The sequence below is a fragment of the Canis aureus genome, chromosome 5, assembly GCF_053574225.1.
Source record: "Canis aureus isolate CA01 chromosome 5, VMU_Caureus_v.1.0, whole genome shotgun sequence".
NCBI classification, from domain to species: domain Eukaryota; kingdom Metazoa; phylum Chordata; class Mammalia; order Carnivora; family Canidae; genus Canis; species Canis aureus.
In genome coordinates, this window is record NC_135615.1 from 25,484,172 (window position 1) to 25,506,523 (window position 22,352).

At 35.9% G+C, this 22,352-nt stretch overlaps 1 protein-coding gene, 1 long non-coding RNA gene and 1 other non-coding gene across 9 annotated transcripts in view; 1 reads left to right on the top strand and 2 right to left on the bottom strand.

Moving 5' to 3' along the window:
* The window catches only part of LOC144313854 (uncharacterized), a 103,951-nt gene that overhangs the window by 80,464 nt on the left and 1,135 nt on the right, over positions 1–22,352 (bottom strand). The window lies entirely within an intron of this gene.
* Positions 1–22,352, top strand: part of USP6NL (USP6 N-terminal like) — a 169,244-nt gene that overhangs the window by 62,595 nt on the left and 84,297 nt on the right. The gene's annotated exons all lie outside the window — the stretch shown is intronic.
* On the bottom strand, positions 21,970–22,077 carry LOC144314992 (U6 spliceosomal RNA). The gene has a single exon (XR_013380815.1). It is a non-coding gene; the product is annotated as a U6 spliceosomal RNA (small nuclear RNA).

Below are 22,352 nucleotides of genomic sequence, written 5' to 3' on the forward strand. Positions count from 1 at the left end.
TCCGAGGAGTTGTCGGTACTCACTTTTCACTGTCTCCTCTTCCATTTTCTTTTAAATCCACCTCAGCCAGACTTTCAGCCCCATGACTCCAATTTAACGTTGGTGGCAATCCAATTTAAAATTTGCTTTTAAAATCATAAGTCTTATTTGAATTAGAATATGTTATTCATACCACTTTAAATTTCTGTGTTAAGTATAATATATTTAGGGAAATGTGTAGATTTTACCATTCTTCTATAGTTGCTATGGTTGTATCATAAAGAGGAAATTAAAATGGAAACAAATTTTAATTGCTGTTCTATCACATTGGGTACCACACTTGTTGGCTTTGTAATATTAGGCCCCATATGTCTCTTTTTGTGACTGTTCCTTAATCCTTTCCACTACTAAGAAGTTGTCTAGCTTTGACCAAGCAGATGGTTTCAGATTTCCCTCTATTATTTTGAATGAAATTGTGAATGAATAACTGAGCTGAGTGAGCATGAAAATAATTAGCATGTGGGGGGGGGTGGGGGGCAGTTAATACAGAAAGAAAACAAAATATTCAGCGACGTTAATCTGATGTATAATTAATTACATCCATAATTGTTAAAGGGTTGTATGGTTTAGCTTTTAGTAATCTGTTAAAAATTCTTTTGAGGATATGGAGTTGTTTTAGAATTGTCTTAAAATCCTCTGGTTATGACCCCAAAGTCCATGGGCTTTTTCCTTTTACAAAAGGAATATTAAAAATCCAGTTCCTAAAAAAAAAAAAAAAGAAAAAGAAAAAGAAAAAATATCCAGTCCTTCAGTTGGTGGTACCCTGAAGTTGAGAGCAAGATTAATTGACTCAAGAGTATTGAGTATAAATTGATTTATTGTTAAGAAGAGATTTAGAGAGGTCTGACTCTTCCAGACCTTTCTGAATATTAAAAATCTTCTAATCTGTGAATTGGCCTGTTTTTCCTTTTAATTCTGCCAATTTTTGCTTTATATATTTTGAACTTATTAGGTTCACACTTAGGTCTTCTTCCTGGATTGATTCTTTTGTTGCTGTGAAATGTTCCTTTTTATCTCTGGTAATGATTCTTGCCTCAGTCTGCTTTGTCTAGTATCCTTACAATGATAACAACTTTCTTTAAATTCATGTTTGCATTATATCTCTCTCCCCGTTCATGTTACTTTGAAACTTTCTGTCCTTAAGATAGGTCTCTCTCCTCCTCCTCCTCCTCCTCCTCCTCCTCCTCCTCCTCCTCCTCCTCCTCCTTCTTCCTTTTTTTTTTTTATATTTAATTAATTTATTTATTTGAGAGAGAGTGAGTGAGAGCAGAGGGGCAGGGCCATAGGGAGAAGCAGACTCCACATTGGGCAGGGAGCTTGATGCAGGGCTCAATCCCAGGACCCTGAGACCATGACTTGAGCTGAAGGCAGCTGCTTAACCGACTGAGCCACCCAGGTGCCTTAAGATGGGGCTTTTCTAAGTAGCATATATATCTATATGGTTTTTAAAAAACTGATTATTTTAATCTTTTAATTGGAATGGCTCAGTCTGTTTACATATATATTGCGGTCATGTTTGGGTCTAAATCTTTCTATATTCTCACCTATTTTAAATTCTTTTTCTGTCATTTCTTACCATCTTTTACATTATTCAAATAATTTTTATTATCCATTCTCACACCTATTAGTTTGTTGGTTATAAGTTCTTTTGCTACTCTTTGGTGTTACTCTAGATTGCATTATTCATCCTTGACTTCTTAGATTATATAATAAATTAGTGCTATTCCATCCCTTTTTTCTCTTCTTGTTTCCATTTATATATTTTCTACTGATTTGTCTTCTAGATTATTAATCCTCTTGTTAGCTGTATCTAATCTACTGATAAGCCTGTCTGTTGAATTTTTAATTTCAGTGGTTGTATTTTCCAGTCATAGAATATTCATATGATTCTTTAAAAAAAGAAAAGATGCCAGATCTTTGGTGAAAATCTCCATGTTGTTACCACTTTTCCTGAACATATTAATTACAAACTTTAAAAAAATCTGTCTGATACTGCAGTATCTGTTTTACCTTGTAGGCCCCTCCCCCTTTTGGGTGTTATTTCTTCATAGGTCTGCAAAGTCTTTGTTAAATGGTAGCTACTGTATATGAAAAATTTGTGGAGATTTTGGATAAACTCACAGCTCCTGGCAGGCAGCTAGCGATGAGGCAGAGCAACTTAGTCCATCATATTTGAGCTGTTGCAAGTCTGAATTTTAGGATTTATAAGGCCTTATTTATTTCTAGTTCTCCATGAATCCTAGGGTATTGTCATTCAGGGACCTCAGCTGGACATATGGGGTGCCTACCAGGTTCCTGCCTCATTGATGGGGGTCCTGAACTCCAGTTTTTTGTCTTCTTAGGACTTGGAGACTGACAACAACTCTGGTTAGTTTTTAAACTGTTTTTGGTACTGTCTACTTGGCAGTCTGTGATGCTTATGAATGGGCAAATGAATCGAGGAGTTAAGCAGCTGAAGTTGTAGGTTGGCATCTCTTTGTTTTCTTTCTCTGAGGGATCTTGGCCCTCAGGCCCTGGCTGTCCTGGCTATCCTGAGTTCTAGTGTGAGACTGAGAAATACTGATTTTCTGCCTCTTAGCAGTTTTTATCTAAGGACAGTATTTTTACTCCTTTTCTGTGGTGCAAATTGTCCCCCCTCCCCACACCCAGCCACCCATCTTCCTTCATTCTTACTGTCTGTAATACAGATATGATGGATGGGGATCTGGCAACCCTCTTTGCACCATGAGGTAACCTTGAGGATATAAGCCTTAAAGAGGATGAGGAGAAGAAAGAGAGGGTTGAGGAACCTGAATTCCTGTTGACTCTGTATATAGAGTCCTCTTATCAGACCTAGATGACTTAGTTCTAGATTTCTTAGACATCAGGAAAGAAATCAACGTCTTCTGTTGTTTTAGCCTTGCTATTTTAGGTTTATGTTATACCCAGATGAATCTAATGCCAATTCATAAAGTGAGGGTTCCTGGAATCAGTATAAGTGTATATTCACATAGCGTACTAAGAGTCATTACTTTCAGCCTTTTGTTTAGTTGTGACATCCATAGTAAATGACATACACCTGACTGAATAGTCTTGTGGACAGGTCCTTTGATATATTTGCCCAAATGCTGTCACTTTAATTTCTACAGAAGCAAACACGAAAATTCAAGTTAGTGAGAGGCATCTTCCTATAGAGAAAGACTTGACAAATTCAAGTGTTGTTATTATTATTGGCAAGTTACTGATGACACACCTACCACATTATCCCAGTAGACCATACAGGGGGATTACAGTACACTGTGTTGAAACGGTATTTTCCTTTCATTCAACAAATAAAATTTCACGGACAAAATATGGCTGTAGACTAATGTGGTCATGGGGGAAATGAAAAAAAAGTAAGGGATGATTAAAAAAAATTCAGAAATTAGTGACAAATTACATGTAGAGGGATCAAAGAAAAAAATGTTAAAGATGATGCTAAATAAGCTTCTGAATTTAAAATCTGGCATAGTCATGCTATTGGTACAGAAGTAGGCAAATTAGGGAAGGGTTCCTTGCAAGGAAATAAATATTTCATGACTTAAAAATAAGAGCATGTTTAATTTAAGAAATAGTTCTTCTTCTTGGTATATATGAATTCTTTGCATAATGTGGATTATATTATACCAACATGAAAGAATTTTCTTTCCTATTCCCACCCTAAGGATATTGCAGGACTTTACCTAACCCCGGGTTGCAGCTGTTCCCTTACACATCGCAAAGCTGCTTCTATCCATAGATAGTATTTCAGGAACTAGTTTTAAAACCATTTTCATTCGAATGTATGTGGCAGAACTATGACTCCCTTGAAAACAGGCATTCAGCCTAAAACAGCACTATTTCCTTATTTTGACAAAGATTATAATGGCATCTTAGGACTTATGGTAGTATCTGTTCACATTTTTGAGGTATGCACTTAAGAATGACTCACTATCCTGACTCACTTGTTGAAGTTTACTGTCATTCAAAAGCTCTTTCATTCTGCTTTTCTTTTTCTGGCTTTACTTTTTTCCCCAGTGAATAGAATTATTGTAGTAAGTCTCACATTGCTGAATATAACCTTTGTTTTTTCTTAATTGGTGCGTATATGCCACGCCTCTAGGCATATTCAAAGCTTTTACTTGTGATGGCTGGCATTTTGCTGTTCAGTCTTGGCAGGAAGTACAGTATAGTGAGAACTAATAGTGCGTGAGAATAGTGAGACGACAAGCTCACTTGTTAATAGAATGAATGTATAAATACTACATAATTTATGTTAGCAGATATATGTGTCTTTTGTTTGGGAATATACTATAAATTAGGTTGTACCTAGTTAAAGCCTATTCCAGGAAGTGTCATCAGGCATCATAATTGAGCTGGCCCGATTGTTTGAAAGAATATTTGATCAAACAAAATTCTAGGCAAATAATCTGAATAGTCCTTAGAGTTTATGATAGGATCCAACCAATAACTTCAGATTCGGTGAACAGAACCAAACAATCCGTTGTAGAAATTCAGTGAGTTTTGCTACACTGCATGTAGACATTAGTACTTGATTACTTGCACAAGATTTGGAGGAGGCCTATTTGTGGTATCACTGCTTAATGGCTATCTAATCATTGCCCATTATTAACCTCTCCAAGTCTTAGTTTTCTCATCTCTACAATGGTACCAGTGTCACTAGAGTTGTGATTGGGATTAAATTAGAAAATTCTTGTTCATTCAGTCATTCAGGAAGTTTATTGAACCTCAGTTATGTGTCAGTACTGAGGCATTGATTTATAGTGTTAAATAAAATGAGGTGAACCGATCTGTGGGTTCAATGGAGAAGGCAGAAAACAAACAAGTAAACAAAGGAAATCATTCAAATTATGGTATTTTCTTTAAAGAAGGTATCAAGGTGCCATGAAAGAGAACAACTGAAGGAAGATCTCCCTGAAGAGGTAGCTCTTAGGTTGTGATGGGAAGAGCAGTAGGAATGAGCTGTATAGAGAGTTGGAGAGAATTCCAAACAACTGGAATAGAAGAATGTGGGATGGCCCTGAAGCATAATGAAAAAGGGGGATGCTGTGCTTGCTACTAAGAACTAAAATAAGGCCTGTGTATTGTTTGCAAATGGTGAAAGTGGGATAAATAGCTGTTGGTGATCTGTATGGGGCCTAGCCATAGTCTTTGATTAATGTTAGTTGCTATCATTGTTACAGTTACAATCATTTTTTACTTTATTTAGAGGTCACTTAAAAACTTGAAAGAAGCAGGGGCCCCTGGATGGCTCAGTAGGTTAAATATCTGCCTTTGGCTCAGGCCATGATATCTGGGTCCTGGGATCAAGTTCCACGTTGGGCTCTGTGCTCAGGGGAGTCTGCTTCTCCCTCTCCCTTTACTTCTGCGCTTGCTCCTTCTCTTTCTCTCTCTCTCTCAAATAAACAAAATCTTAAGGAAAAAAAAAAAAAACTTGAAGGAAGCAAATGGTTTCCAAAGTAGGTGCAACAAAGTCAGTGCATTGAAACTTGTGTTTGCTGTTTTGAAAGACCATTAGTCCCTCACACAGAGCCTGTTGGTGATTATTTTTCATATTGTTGATGTAAGTTTGGTTATTTGATGCTATAACAGTCTTGAAGTCCAAATTGGGCGTAAATTTCAGTAATAAAAATAAAACTCAAAGTGTAGTGATTGTTAAAAATGTGAGATTATGAAATCTTTCTAAAGAAAGATTTATTGAGGTATAATTTGCATACAGTAGGGCAGCCCCGATGGCTCAGCGGTTTGGTGCCATCTTCAGCCAGGGGTGTGATCCTGGGAACCTGGGGTTGAGTCCCATGTCGGGCTCCCTGCATGGAGCTTGCTTCTCCCTCTGCCTGTGTCTCTGCCTCTCTCTCTCTCTGTATCTGTCATGAATAAGTAAATAAACTCTTTTTTTTAAAAAAATTTGCATACAATGGAATTTATTCATTTGAAACATGGAGCTTGATGACTTTTGATAATGTTATAGTCAGGGGATCCCTGGGTGGTGCAGCGGTTTGGCGCCTGCTTTGGCCCAGGGCGTGATCTTGGAGACCCGGGATCGAATCCCACGTCGGGCTCCCGGTGCATGGAGCCTGCTTCTCCTTCTGCCTGTGTCTCTGCCTCTCTCTCTCTCTCTCTCTCTCTCTCTCTCGCTCTCTGTGACTATCATAAATAAATAAAACAAAAAATTAAAAAAAATTAAAATTTTATAGTCAAATCATCACCACCACATCTTGATATAGAAAAGTTCCATCAAGAATCCTAAAAATTCTTGTTTTCTTATGTCTCTTTGCCCCATCACCAGCCTCATTCAGACAGCTCCTAATCTATTTTCTGTCACTATGATTTTGTGTTTTCTAGACTTTAATATAAATGGAATTATATATTTTGAGGCTTTTATGTTTTATATATGTTGCTGCATGTATTAGTAGATTTATTCCTTTGCTTTGTTAAGTGGTATTCCAAGTAGAGATTAACCATAATATGTTAATCTGTTGGCCAGTTTATGGACATTTGTGTTGTTTCTTGTCTATTGTGAATAATGTTTATATTAACATTCACATAAACATCTTTATGAATTTTGATTCATAAAGATTTATGAAACATCTTTATGAATATGTTTTCATTTTGGGTACCCAATGTAATCCAAAATTTCTCCTGTATTTTCTTGTAGAAGATTAGTAGTTTTTGTTCGTATATATAAATCTCTTGTTAGACGAGGCTGTTAGTTTCTAACGGGATACCTGGAGGCCAGCGTAGAGGAAGTCTTGACCAGTTCTAGGGAAAGTCAGAGGCCTATCCTGGCAGCATTCCACAGGAAACCAGATCAATCCAGACAGGCCCAAGATAGTGGATGCCACATGATAGGAAACCCCTGACCACATAGGGAAGAAAAGGCAAGAAACTCTTGCTTCCAAGAAATCTCTACCCCATTGATGAATATTCTACTTCCTGGTTAGCAGCTATCAATAAAAGATAGAAACCCCCAGGGTATCCAGCTCTCTTGAATTCACCCACTGTCACATCTTGAGAGTTTTCTTTTCACTTTAATAAATTTTCCCATTCGTGTCGCCTGTCCACTGTGTTGTGTGGCTGTCCTTGAATTGTTTCTCGTGACAAGACCGCTAACCTTTGGTGACTCCTTTGGGATGGGCCAAATCAAGGTTTCAGGCCCCAAGGCCCAGGGTCTTCCCATTTTACCCAACAACAAGGATTTATTTCAAGTTAATTTTTATGTACTGTGTGAGGTAAGAGCCAAAGTTTTTTTTTTTTTTTTCCTGTACAGATACCTAGTTATTCCAGCATCACTTATTGAAAAGACTTTTTCTCCATGAATTATTTTGAAACCTTGAAACTATGAGATCTTGCTTTCATTTGTAACCATTTCTTTCAACAAGAATTTAAGCCTGACAATAGAGCTTATTCAAATATAAACATCCATTTTATAACCTTACTGATAAGTATATATTTTAGGAGGTTGTGGGAATAATGAAAGGAACTGCTTTTCAGGACTAATTCAGGTTTAATAAGAAAGTACTTACTGGTAAAGTTCAAGTGCTGGTAACTTCAGAGAATTTGTAAAGTTCTAAGGAGTGAAATTCTGTACCACATTAGTGATATATGATTATCTTTAGGAAAGTGAATTAGAAAAATAGTAAAGGTGGTCTTTCTTACGTTTGCACACTCAAAGGAGTCCTGGATCAATTAAAAAAAAAAACAACAGAGGGGGAAAAAAAAGAAAAGAAAAAGGAACTTACACTGAATAAATAAAAATATACATAAAAGCTGTTTTAAGATGTCCTTTGAGTTTAAGGACTTGAATGAAAGGTAGAAAAAAAGACTTGTCCCCTCTAATGAATGAAAAAGACTAATAAGTACTTTAAAAAATAGTGTCAGGAAGAATCAAGTGCAAATGAATTGACATCTGTGAAGTGTGGAATATGATAAAAACATCTTTAAAAGCATAGTTTGCTTCCTGGAAATCTGTAATGCCCATATAGGCCTGCTATTCAGAGCAGGCCAGGTAATGTAAACATGAGAAAGAATATATCCCAGACTCTTTTACTTCCATCTGCTTGTTTTGGTTTTGGTTTTGTTTGTTTGTTTGTTGTTTTGTTAAAGCAGAATTCTCATCAAACAGAAAAGAGAAGAGACAGAAATGAGAGATAATTGAAAACCAGGGAAGGTCAGGGATAATAACACCCTTTCATTTCAGGTGTTTAGGGGTAAATGAGTTACAGACTTAGGCTATTTTGGAATAACTGTAAATAGTCTTTTAAGAGTAATAAAATACAGAGCAGATACTTGAAGACTGCACTTGAAAGAGGAAGAGCAAGGGTAGATTCTAGTGACTAGAAACGATTGTATTTCATGGTCATTGTAATAAGAATTGTAGCTTGATTTTTATTAATTATGCCTCATGAATGTATTTAAAAGGAAATGATTTAGGAGCTTTTCTGAGTATAATTAGAGCTACTTGTACAAAAAAATTACTTTTTTTGCTGTCACTGAATAGATATCTCAAATGTTGGAGATAGGTTTGGCTTTGTTTTGTTTCTTCACATTTCTTCTTTTAAAAAATTATTATTGGGGGCAAAATTGGTATATAATGTTATATAATTTTTTAACATTATGTAACTTTTAGGTGTAAAATATAATCACCATTATGATCACCACTAAAAGTCTAGTTACCATCTCTCACCATACAAGTGACCCCTTTCATCTTACCCACCTCTCCTCTTTCCTTCTTCTCTAGTAGCAACCAGTCTGTTCACTAGATCTATGAGAGTGTGTGTATGTGTTTTGTTTTGTTTGTTTTTAGATTCCACATATGAGTGAAATTATGTGCATTTTTCTTTCTCTGATTTATTTCACTTAGCAAATACCTTCAGGGATTCATCTATGCTGTTGCCGTTGGCAAGATTTCATTCTTTCTAATGCCTTTGTAGTAGTCTGTTTTCTTTATTTGTCTACTGGTGGACACTTAGGTTGTTCTCATTCTCAGCTATTGTAAATAATGCAGTGAAAATGGGGGTGGACATATCTTTTTGAATCAACGTTTTTGTATCCTTCACATAAATACCCAGAAGTGGAATAACTGGATCATATAGTAGTTCTATTCTTAATTTTTTGAGGAGCCTTTCTGCTGTTTTCCACAGTGGCTGCACCATTTCCTACGTTGCCATTAACAGTGCATGAGAGTTCCCCTTTTTCCACATCTTCCCCATCACTTGTTATTTCTTGCCTTTTTAATACTAGCCCTTCGAACCAGTGTAAGCTAATATCTCATTGAGGTTTTGATGTGCATTTTCCTGATGATGAGCAATGTTGAACATCAATAGATGCCTATTGACCGTTTATATGTTTTCTTTGGATAAATGTGTCTGTTCATACCCTTTGTCTGTTTTTAAATTGGATTAATTGTTTTTGTGCTATTTAGTTATGAGTTCTTTATATATTTTGGATATTAATCCCTTATTAGATACGTGACTTGCCAAAGTTTTCTCCCATTGACTAGGTTGCTTTTCATTTTGATGATGGTTTCTTTTATTGTACAGAAGCTTTTTAGTTTGAAGTAATTCCATTTGTTTATTTTATTTTTGTTTCCCTTGCCTTTGGAGTCACATCCACAAAAATATCACTAAGACCAGTGTCAAGGAACCTACTGTCTGTTTTTTTCTAGGAATTTTATGGTTTTAGGTCTTGCATTCAAGTGAATGTAACTTTGAGTGAATTTTTGAGTGAATCCATTTTGAGTGAATTTTTCTGTGTGGTGTAAGATAGTGGTCTAGTTCATTCTTTTGCATATGGTTGTCCAGTATTCCCAACACCACTTATTGACGAGACTGTCCTTAGCCAGTATATGTTCTTGGGTCCTTTGTTATAAATTAATTGTCCATATATGTATGGTTTTAATTCTGTGCTCTGAATTATGTTCCACTGATCTGTGTGTCTGTTTTTTATAACCACACCACACTGTTGTGTGTGTGTTTTTTTAAAGATTTTATTTATTTATTCATGAGAGACACAGAGAGGCAGAGACATAAGCAGAGACCCAGGCTCCCTGTGGTGAGCCTGATGTGGGACTTGATCCCAGGACCCCAGGATCACAAGCAGAGCCAAAGGCAGATGCTCAACCACTGAGCCACCCAGGTGTCCCTACCATACTGGTTTGATTATTGTAACTTTGTAGTATAGTTAAAAATCAGGGAGCATACCTCAGTTTTGTTTTTCTATGTCAAGGTCATTTGTCTTCAGGTGGTTATATACAAATTTAGGATTGTTTGTTCTTGTTCTATGAAAAACGCCATTGGAATTTTGAGAGGTGTTGCACTGAATCTTGGGGTAGTATGGACATTTTTACAATATTCTTCTAATCCATGAATATCTTTCCATTTATTTGTATCTTCTTTGCTTTCTTTCATTAGTGTTCAGTTTTCAATGTATAGGTTAAATTTCACCTTCTTGGTTAAATTTATTCATAGCTATCTTTTTCTTTTTGATGCAGTTGTAAATGGGACTGCTTTCTTAATATCACTTTCTGATAATTTATTATTAGTATATAGAAATGCCACAGATTTCTGTATGTTTATTTTGTACCCTGCTACTTTACTGAATTTATCAATTAAAAGAATATATTTTAAAGATTTATTTATTTTAAAGAGACAGCATGTCTTAGGAGGAGGGGCAGAGGGAGGGAGGGGGAGAGAGAGAGAGAGAGAGAGAGAGAGAGAGAGAGAGAGAGAGACTGAGAGAGACTGAGAGTGAGAGTCTTAAACAGACTCTCTGTTGAGTATGGAGCCCCACTCAGGCTCGATCTCTGAACCTGAGATCATGACCTGAGTTGAAATCAAGAGTCGGACACTTAACTGACTGAGCCACCCAAGTACCCTAATTCCAAGATTTTTACGATGGCATCTTTAGTGTATTCTATATAGAGTATCAGGTCATCTGCTATTAGTGACAGTTTTACTTCTTCCTTTCCTACTTGGATGTTTTTATTTCTTTTTCTTGCCTAATTGTTGTGGCTAGGACTTCTAATACTATTTTGAATAGAAGTGATGAGAGTGGGCTTCATTGTCTTGTTCCTGATCTTAAAGGAAAAGCTTTCAGCTTCTTACCATTGAGTATGATTGGGTTTGTCATATATACCTTTATTATGTTGAGATCCATTCCCTCTATATCCACTTTGCTGAGAGTTTTTAATTGTAAATGGATATTGAATTTTGTGAATCATTTTCTGTATCTATTAGAGGTCATACTTATCCTTCATTTTGTTAACATTGTGTATCATGCTGATTGGCTTGTGGATATAGAACCATCCTTGCTTTCTTGGAATAAATTTCACTTGACCATGGTGTATGACCCTTTTAATGTATTGTTGAATTCGATTTGCTCCTTTTGTTGTGGATTTTCGCATCAATTTTCACCAATGTTATTGGCCTGTAATTTTCTTTTGTCGTATCCTTGTCTAGTTTTGGTATACGGGTAATGTTTGTCTCATAAAATGAGGTTGGAAGGAAGTATTCCCTCCTCTTCAGTTTTTTGAAAGAGTTTGAGAAGGGTAAGTATTAAACCTTCTTTAACTGTTTGATAATATTTACCAGTGAAGCTGTCTGGTCCTGGACTTCTGTATGTTGGGAGATTTTTGATGACTGATTCAGTCTCCTTACTAGTAATCAGTCTATTTAGGTTTTCTGTTTCTTCAGTATTCAGTCTTAGAAAATTACATGTTTCTAGGAATTTATACATTTCTTTTATGTTGTCTAACTTGTTGATGTATAATTGTTCCAATATTCTCTTATGGATCCTTTGAGTTTTTGTGGTGTCAGTTGTAAGTTCTCCTCTTTCATTTTTGATTTTGTTTGTTAGAGCCCTCTTTTTTTTCTTGGTTAATCTTGCTAAACATTTGTCAATTTTGTTTATTTTTTCAAAGAACCAACTTTTAGTTTCATTGATTTCTTTTTTAGTATATTATTTATTTCTGCTCTAATCCTTATCATTTTATTCCTTTTATTGACTTTGGGCTTTTTTTTCTCCCTCACTAGCTCCTTTTTTTTTTTTTTTCTTTTCTTTTCTTTTCCTCACTAGCTCCTTTAGATGTTAAGTTAGGTTGGTTATATGAAATTTTTCTCGTTACTTGAGATAGGCCTGTATTCTTACAATATACCCTTTTAGAACCATTTTTTTGCTGAATTCCAAAGATTTTGGTATGTCATATTTCTGTTTTAATATGTCTCTAGGTGTAGTTTTTATTTCTTTGATGACCCATTGGTTCACAGCATATTTAATTCCCACATTTTTGGTGGTTTTTCCAGTTTTCTTTTTATAATTGATTTCTAGTTTTATACCATTGTGTTTGGAGAAGACACTAGACATGATTTCAGTCTTCTTGAATTTACTGAGACTTGTTTTGTAGCCTAGTCTGTGATCTGTTTTGGAGAATATTCCATGGGCACTTGAGAAGAATGTGTATTCTGTTGCTTTGGGACTAAATGTTCTATATATGTCTATTAATAAGTCCATCTGGTCTAATATGTCATTTAAGGCTGATGTTTCTTTTTTTTAATTCATTGGATCTATCCATTAATGTAAATAAGGTGTTAGTCTGCTACTTTGTCAGACTGGTGTCAATGCAGATATGTTGCATGCATTATAAATATTATATTTTCCTGTTGAATTGATAACTTTATCCTTATGTAATAGCCTTCTTTATCTACTGTTATAATCTTTGTTTTAAAGACTATTTTGTCTGCTGTGGGTATACCTACTCCAGCTTTCTTTTCACTTCCTTTTACATGGATTATCTTTCTCTATCCCTTCACTTTCAGTCTGCATGTGTTCTTCTCATGTGAGTCTCTTGCGGGCAGCATGTAGGTGGGTCTTGTTTTTTAATCCATTCAGCTATTCCATGTCTTTTGATTGAAGAGTTTAATCCATTTACATTTAAAGTAATGATTGATAGAGATGTACTTATTGCCTTTTTGTTTGCTATTTTCTGGCTGTTTTCACAGCTCTTCTCTGTTCCTTTCTTTTCTCTTTCTCTCTTCCTCTGTGGTTTGATGGCTTTCTTTAGTATTATATTTAGATTTCTTTGTTATTTTTTTTTTTGTGCATTTGTTGTGAGTTTTGCTTTATGGTTAATGTGAGGTTCACATATAGCTTCTTGTGTATATATAGTCTGGTTTTCATTGATAACAGCTTAAATTTGAGTATATTCCAAAACTACATATTTTTCTCCATGCTTCCCACATTTTATATTTTTTGTCAGATTTAAGACCTTTTTATGCCTCTCTTAACTAATTACTATAGTTTTAATTATTTTTTATTTTTTTATTTTAACCCTCATAAGTGATTTACCTACTACTGCCTTTAGTAGGTATTTACCTATATTCTAGTAAGGTGTTTACTTTTGGATGTTTTCTTTAACATTTCTTGTAAGGCCCCTTTAGTGGTAGTGGTGATGAACTTCTTTGTTTATCTGGAAAATGCTTAATCCTTCATTTCTGAATGATAATCTTACCAGGTAGAGAATTCTTGGTTCAAAGTTTTTCCATTTTAGCATTTTGAATATGTCATGCCACTCTCTTCTGGCCTCCATAGTTTCTGCTGAAAAATCTGCTGTAACGTTATGGGATTTCCCTTACATGTAATTAAGATTCTCTATCTTTTAATTTGACCATTTTAATTATAATGTATCTTAATATGGATCACTTTGGGTTCATCTTTTTTGGAACTTTCTGGGCTTCTTGAACCAGTATGTCCATTTCATTCTTCACATTAGGAAAGCTTTCAGCTATTATTTCTTCAAATAAGTTTTCTGGCCCTTTCTCTTCTTACCTTCTAGAACCCCTATAACATACATGATTGTTACTGTATTTGATGTTGTCCCAAAGGTCCCTTACATTATCTTTGTTTTTTTAAAAATTCTGTTTTCCTCTTGCTGCTCTGTCTTGGTGAATTCTGTTGCTTTATTTTCTAGCTCACCTATTTGCTCTTTGCTCCATCCAATTTGCTGTTGAACTGTAGTATTTTTCAGTTCAGTTAGCAGATTTTTCAGCTCTGTAGCTTTTGTTTTGAATTTATATTTTCTCTTTGTTGAGGATCTCACTGTGTTCATTCTTTTCCTAAGTATGGTAAGCATCTTTATGACTATTACTTTGAACTCTTTATTAGGTAGATTGCTTATCTCCATTTCATTAATGTCTTTGCCTGATGTTTTTTTTTTCCTTGTTCTTTCTTTGGAACACATTCCTCTGTCTCTTCAATTTGCCTCTTTGTGTTTGTTTTTATGTATTAGAGAAATCAGCTGCCTTTTTCAGTCTTGAAGGAGTGGCCTTATGTGAGTGATTTCATGTGAAGCCCAGAAGTGTAATCCTATCTCACTAGCAGAGCTGGACACCCAAGTGGTGTTCCCTCTGTGGGCTGCATGGGCTCATTTCATATGGCCTGGAGGCAGGGGGAAAGCTGGCATCTGGCCCAGCAATGACTTGCTGTCTGTGCTGTGGGCATGGGTGGGTTTTTAGCTGGGCGCCCCACTATCTCTAGCAGGTTAGAGAGTTCCAAAATGGAGCCTGCTGGTGCTGACTGACATTAGCAAGGTAGAATGAGTTTGTAAAAATGGCATGACCTACTAGTGTCTCCATTCTCTGAGAAAGTCTCCCTGGTTTCCTGCCTGTCTGGCAGGTGTTTTAACATTAATAAGTGGATCTCTACATATGATCTAGGCACTTTTCCGACTGGTGTGTTTGCTCTGGGTCCTGGGGTGAGTGAGCTCTATGAGAACTCCTTTAAGAGTGGGTTCTCCATTCCCAGATGGCTTTTATGTTTTATGGCTTTCCCAGATATGATCCTTGTTGGTTTTCAAAGTTTAGAGGGTTCTTCTCTCATTCAGGATCTCAGCGTTGGATGCCTGATACAGAGCACAAAATGAGGGAAAACTTCTTACTTGTGAGGGAAAACTTACTTGTTTTTGAGATACCTCCTGATTGTGCCCAGGGTTTGTTTTTTATTTGTTTTGCTTGCCTCTTTCTTCCTCCCTTCCTTCCTCCCCCCTTTCCTTCTTCTCCCTTCCTTTCCCTCCCCTCCTTCCTTCTATACCTCCATTCCCTCTTTCTCTCCCCTCTCTTTCATGCTGTATTTGCCTTTCCTATCTTTAATGTTATCCTTTGTTGTGGAGGCTCTGTTCATCTACTTTTCTGGTATTTTTCAGAGGAAATTATTCCTTTAAAAAAAAAAAAGATTTTGTTTATTTATTCATAGAAGAGGAAATTGTTCCATAAGTAATTGTGTATTTATTGTATCCGTAGGAAGGAGTGAGTTTAGGATCTTACTGTCTTGAGCCCAACCCACCAAGAGATAGGTTTTATTTGGGTGTTAGAAACATATTTGAAAAGGCTTTTGTGATGCCATCACAGACTACAAGAAGTAATAGGTCTTTTAAGGATTTTATATTTGATCAATGGATCATATATATAAATTAATTCTTGTCAGGGTCTAGGTCTTTGATAATATGTCTTAGGATCTTAACTTATTTAGCATTTTTTTAGTGGCTAGGATAAAAATTCCATTGTAATCATTGGGTTTGCAAAGGAAGAGAGAGAGTACAGTGTTGATAGATAAAGTAAGGTTATGAAATTAAGATTTGCCAAGATCTTTTCAGGCTAGAATAATAGACCAAGGTGAAAACAAGATTAAAAATGATTAAATGTCATGTTCTACACTGTGATTGAGATAGCCCCTGAGAGAGGAATGAGAGATTTCAATTAAGTGTATGCTAAATACAAGCTCATTAAATTGACTACCAGCCAGGAAAGAAAAGTGAATGATTTAGATGCAGATCAAGAAGGTAATAGGCTGTTGTTTTCCTCACATCAGGCCTCTTCTGGGATATTATGCTGAATTTGGGTGTCACAGTTCAAAGGGAGACTTTAATAAAATGTCTTGTGTTGAACAGTGTGAATATCTTAGTGATTTGTATTTATAGGCTTATCATGTGGAAAAGCCTAATTTTGTTTAGAGCTGAAAGGATGACATTTCTAATAATAATTTGAACATTTCAAGATGGAATGGGCTGACTTGTATGTTTGGGAAATTTTCATCTCTGTAGGCATTAAAGGAGAAATTCTGTGACAACTTACTAAGCATGTTATCGAGGGGATGTTAACATTTGTGGGAAGTTGAGCTAGATACATTTGAAGGCTCTTTACAGCTCCTTTAACTGTTTTTTTAACTTAAATTTTTGCTTTGATTCCTCCACAATTTTTATCAATCTTGTCCTCAAAACTTTATTAATAAGTATCCTATCTTATATGGCACTGAAAGTTATAAAATACTTCTATGAGCCAAATTAAATGTGATGTTCACAATGATTCTACAAGTTGGGCAGGAGATGTTTTACAGTTTTTAAGCAGCTGTATCTTAGTGATTGAGACTGTGACTTTTGGATCCCCAGCCAAATGGGCTCTGGCACCTGCCGTGAGACCTTTGGAAACATGTGTGTCTCTTTCCTCATCTAGAGTGCAGTGATATATTATTCTTTCTCTATAGTGTCTACACCATAAGGTTGTTTGAGTTTTTGATCACGTGCTTGAGAATATATGCATAGGATGTGATATGCTTAGAGTAGTATCTGACAGGTAGCAGACATTTAGTTAACGTTAGTTGGTGCTCTTGTTATCCTTATTTCTCTTTTACAGGTGAAGAGACCAGTGCTTCATTGCAGGTTGTAACTTGCCCAGGTTTACATCAGTAATAAATGGTAGAGCAGTTATAAGATTTCTGTTGAATTGAACAAAAACAAAATGAGAACTGGAGTGAAATTACTTGTATGTGGACTAATTTTGTATTAATTTGTATAACAGTATTAGTTTCATTTTAATTTGTTAAATGAATCCATCAGACTGTTGTGAAACTATTCTATAGATTTTGGGGAAAGCTTTGTTTTGCATATGTTTACATATATACACACATTCCAGGCATAATTCAGTAGGAAAACACTTTGTTTTAAAGCATGTTGTAAATAAAGATAACCATACTTTCCAAAAGATTTATGGTGCTTGATAGCATTTAGAAGAAAGTAGGCAATTAACTTTGGTTTGTGTTGGCATTCCAGTATACTTGCCAAGCAATTTGAGCTTCTGGTTTCTAGATGTGTCATTAAATTTCTAGAGGGATATAAGTCAAACTGAAGGCATCTCCTAGAAGAAAAATCCATAGTGTTGAGATAAACAAAAATGAACTCATTAAAATTCTGTTCTACCTTTAGATAATCAGTCCTAATAATTAATTCTTTAGATGCTCTACACTTTTCCAGTTGTGTTAAGAATTAAGAACAGTTTGCATTAGTGTGGTAACATAGTTGTCTCCTGCAGATTGTGTGATATGCTTTAAGAAAGATTGTGACTTTTGCCTTTCTCTCCTTGCTGGTAAGGTCCTGTAGGGAACGCATCTCTTATGGTAATGATTCTTTTATTCATTTACAAGGTTGTAAACATCTTGAAGGCAGATAGTATGTCTTAATAATCTGTGTTTCTCGGTACCTGCAAAGAGCCTTGTTCCACAGTGAGTTTGTGAAATTGTCAAAGCATTGATGGTTTCATTGGAAACCAAGGAACTCATTAGATTGCCTGTATTAAAAATGGTCAGTTAAAGTAGCTTGCCATTCACAATGATGGTAATGTAATCCATTTGTCATCAAGTTTATTAAAGTTATGTTCTTGAAAAGAACTGCTGTTGGCAAAACTGCATTTGACAAGATCAGTGTCATATGGAAAAAAAGAGTTTAAGGGAAAAAAAATACCCTCTAAAAGGCTTTAAAGGCATTTCAAGAACACTATAAATGAAAGTTCTAGGAGACATCCATTTCAGAAACAACCTAGATTTGTCAGCAATAAAAATCCCATTGAATATAAGTGAATTGGTTAGGAAAGTTGTAGTGTGATTTGCTGAGGAAGGTTTTTCCATAAATTTTGTTATTTGGCTTGTGTGCTTTTTTTTTTTTTTTTTTTAAAGTAAGCTCAAGGCCTAACCTGGGACTTCAATTGGACCCTGAGGTCAAGAGTCACGTGCTATACCACCTGGGGCAGCCAGAGGCCCCCAGGCTTGTATATTTACTTGTAAAGTTTGAACTAGCCCACAATAGCCTAAAATTTAAAAACTTAAACATTTGTATCTTTAATTTTTGCCAGTTTTAGTAAAATACTGTTTCAAATCATTGTGTTGGGTAAAGACATGTTTCGCAGGGCCTGGCTTTCTATTCATATTTCCAGAAGGTAAGATATAGATTCTTAATTTTCCTCTTTCTGCACTGTCACAGCACCTCTGCCTGAATGGCTTGTTAGAGGAGAAATTGCTAATTGGTTTTCTTATGGTTATGGGAAGGAATTAGTTATGCACTTGGTGTAGTTTTTTATCACTTTGAATTTACATTCTTCCTTTCCTTCCTTTAGAACAGTAAGGAAAATTGGAAGATGAAGGCATTCCATCATGAAAGCTGAGGTGGCACTGTACTAGTGCCCTTCATGTTTCAGGTCCCTGCAGGCTAGAAGAAGGGTGTGGTAGAGAAGGGAACATTTGCTTGAGTAGAGGGAGCTACACTGGAGTAGTATGAAATCTTCAACCTTTTGTTGAGGGGAGGGGTCTTTCTCCTCACATTAATTATCTTTACAGTTGTTAACATTTTTAATTTTATATTTTGATAAGGCGGTACATATACATGGTAAACAACTCAGGGTGTACCAAAGGTTATCCATTGAAAAATATGTGTCCTTTCTATTATGTAGCTTTAATCTCCCCAGGACAGCCACTGTTAATTTGGGGTATTTATGTGTATCCCTAACCACCAACAGGATGTTATATGCACTATTGTGAACCTTGCTGTAGCAAATTAGAAATACTTCCAAAATATTATTTACTTTCTTTTTGAGGCCGCTAAATTTTGTGTTTTGCTTTGGTTTTATTTTACTCCCACCATGGGATTTGCTGTTTGTGAAATGAGAGAAAAACAAAGCTACTTTGATAGGCACGAGCTAGACATCTAGGCTCTCTTGACGGCCAGGTGACCTGCTTTCATATACACAGTCCATGATTCAGTTTCATGCCTAAGGAAAATTAGCAATTGTTACAAGTGATGACCTTCAGGAGCTTTGAAAATGATGAAACATTAACATTTTTCAAATGCCAGTGATGAGAGTTGGAGTGTTTTGTACAGTATTTATATGCAACAAATTGCCAGTAATAGGTATGTTGGAAATGTTTTTTTAAAGTTTGATATGATATAGAATTAATGAATCTTTATACTGAAGAACCTATGTGTTGTACTTAGGGAAATAAAAGATATAGTCAAAAGGGGTTAAAAAAATAAATATAGGACTAGGTTATATTGAATAGAGAGTATAAATCAAAGATAACTAAAAACCATTGGCAGGGAGCCCATGTTTCCCTGCTCCCTGCCTGGGGTCTGGTGATTGGGAGCTAGTAAAGCATTAAAAGAGAGAGAGAGAGAGAGAGAGAGAGAGAGAGAGATTAATTGTATCAATATTGAGCTGCTCCAATTTAACATTTTGAAACTTTTGCTTCCTTGTTTGTAATCAGAAACTAGGAAAATGCATTTTATGTGCATAAAACTCTATGGTAGCTTTCTGTTATCAGTGGAGGGGAACTTTGGGCACTTGAGTATCTGAAAGTGCACAGGAATAAGTAATTTTGGGAAGTCATCATTTTCAGATCTGGGAAGATTTTTTTTTATTGGAGGAGGATATTCACTTGCGGAAACACAACCAGCATGTATAGGTTTGAGCTAACACTGACTCAGCTAACCCACTTCCTGGTACATTTCTTGGTAGCTTCTATCTTATTAATTTGCAGATATGCAGGCATATTCTCTTTTTCTCTTAACTTTTGTAGCATAAAGGGCAAGAATACAGGCTTTGTGACCTTCCAGGTAGGAGCTTGAATTGAGGCTTTGATACTTAGGTAGCTTTGGACAAGTTGGCCTCTTAAGTTTCATTTTCTCATCTGTACAATGTAAATGATAATAGGACTGTTTGAGTATTCAGTGAGATATTGTATGTACCTAGCACAGTGCCTGCTGGGTAATAAAAGCTCAATAACGTGAGCTATTAATAAGCACATTCTTCCTTCTGAGCAGCCTTCATTTTCACTACAGCTTCTGGCCAATTTTCTCTTGAAAAATACCTCCTTGGCTTCCTATTGATGGGAAGCCATCCTCCCTCAGCCTCTTGCCCTGATTTAATGCTACTTTGAGGATCCCTGTGGACAGATTCTCTTGACCAACCTTTGTTCATATGCTTGCCGTTTCATTTATTCAAAGATTACGTGGAGTGATTAAGAGCACTCTGAGGCCTTATTGCCTTTGTCTGAGTGCCACTTCTACAACTTCAAAGCTGTGTGATCTTTGCAAGTTAATTAACCCAACAATTTTCTTATCTGTTAAATGAACAATAATGATACCTACCTCAAAGTTTGGATGTGAGGTCATTACATGAAATAACATACATAAGATGTTTAGATTGTGCAGAATGAATGCTAGGTGTTATTATGAACCAGACTTAGTTGGTTATTTATTTTATCTGGTCTCCTGATCAGTGACTTTCATATGTGTATAGCACTTTCGGTGTTTGTTATGTAAAATAAATCTCACTTATACAAGACACCCTAACACAAAATTACTGTCACAGTAACAATGTAAAGAATACATGTTATATTAAACACACATACAAATGTGAGATATGCATATATAATATTCTTGGGATTTGTTAGGTGTGTTGGTGAATGCAACTCTATGTTATGAGAATTTTTTTTAAAATTTTTTTATTTATTTATGATAGTCACACACACACACACACAGAGAGAGAGAGAGAGAGAGAGAGAGAGAGAGGCAGAGACAGAAGCAGGCTCCATGCACCGGGAGCCCGATGTGGGATTCGATCCCGGGTCTCCAGGATCGCGCCCTGGGCCAAAGGCAGGCGCTAAACCGCTGCGCCACCCAGGGATCCTTATGTTATGAGAATTATGTGGTGCTGTGCTTGGAGCTTAGGGCACCTTTTAAAAAAGTTATTTGAATGAATAACAGCTTTAGTGTGATATGAACACCTATATTTATTATTTCCCAAGTTGCTGGCATTCAATGACCTTATATTCTTTTTTCTTTCTTTCTTTTTTTTCTTTAAGTAGGCCCTATGCCCATTGTAGGGCTCAGTGCAAGGCTTGAACTCACAACCCTGAGATCAAGACCTGAGCTGAGCTTAAGAATCTGACACTTCAGTGACTGAGCCACCCAGAAACTCCTCGATGGCCTATATTCCAATTTGAACCTAAGGGCCATTCAGGGACCAGATCATACTTGCATGGCTCATACTTTTTAAAAAATGTGTTAATGCGGTTCTTTCTCTGTGCTACTGTGTCCTAAGTGATACTGAATTCTTGTTATTGTATGCCATTTTAGGCACAGTTTGTTATTTGCATATTATTTTTGATTTAAGAAGTGGAAAAGTTACCATTGGGTTGAGAATAGGGTTTGCCAAATTATCTGTGGAATTAGTTATGTGCCACTAGGGTGGACATTCTATGAATTCTCTTCCATCCTCTTTGTCTTCCAAGTGATCTACAAGAATCTGGTATAGTTGCATCATTTCTTGTAAGTACCCATTGGGCTGGATTCAACATGAACTTGTAGTGAATATAACTGTACATTCTTACAGTTCTGAATGAGCTGAAAGAGTTGTGAAAGTCAATTAAGTGAAGTAGATTCAACAGAATTCTTTCCATAATCATAGAAATTAATTGTGAGGGCATGTAAGTTAGTATCTACTAAATGCATAAAGTGTTTTAGCAGAGTTAACTTTAGTATCCATATAGTGATTTGTCTGTCAAATAGTTTTGCAGGTTTTTTGGTTTTATTTGTATGATTTTTGGGACTGCTTCATGGATTTGCATGTTGTCTTTGTGCAAGGGCCATACTAATCCTCTCTGTATCATTCCAATTTTTAGTATGTGTGTTGCTGAAGCAAGCACTGCATGTTTCTTGAACATTTCCTATTATTATCCTGAAGCATACAATTTAAAATGTAATATGGGAGGTACAGTTGCTTAGGATCACAAAGAATATTTCATTGAAATAGTTCTTGGACTCTACATTATTGGAGTCCATTTTGGACAAATAGTAGACAAGTTAGTGTGGTAAGTTGAGAAGACTACTAGAAAGCAGAAAGCACTGGTTAAGCATCCATAGGAATCACAGATTTTCTTTCTTTCTTTCTTTCTTTCTTTCTTTCTTTCTTTCTTTCTTT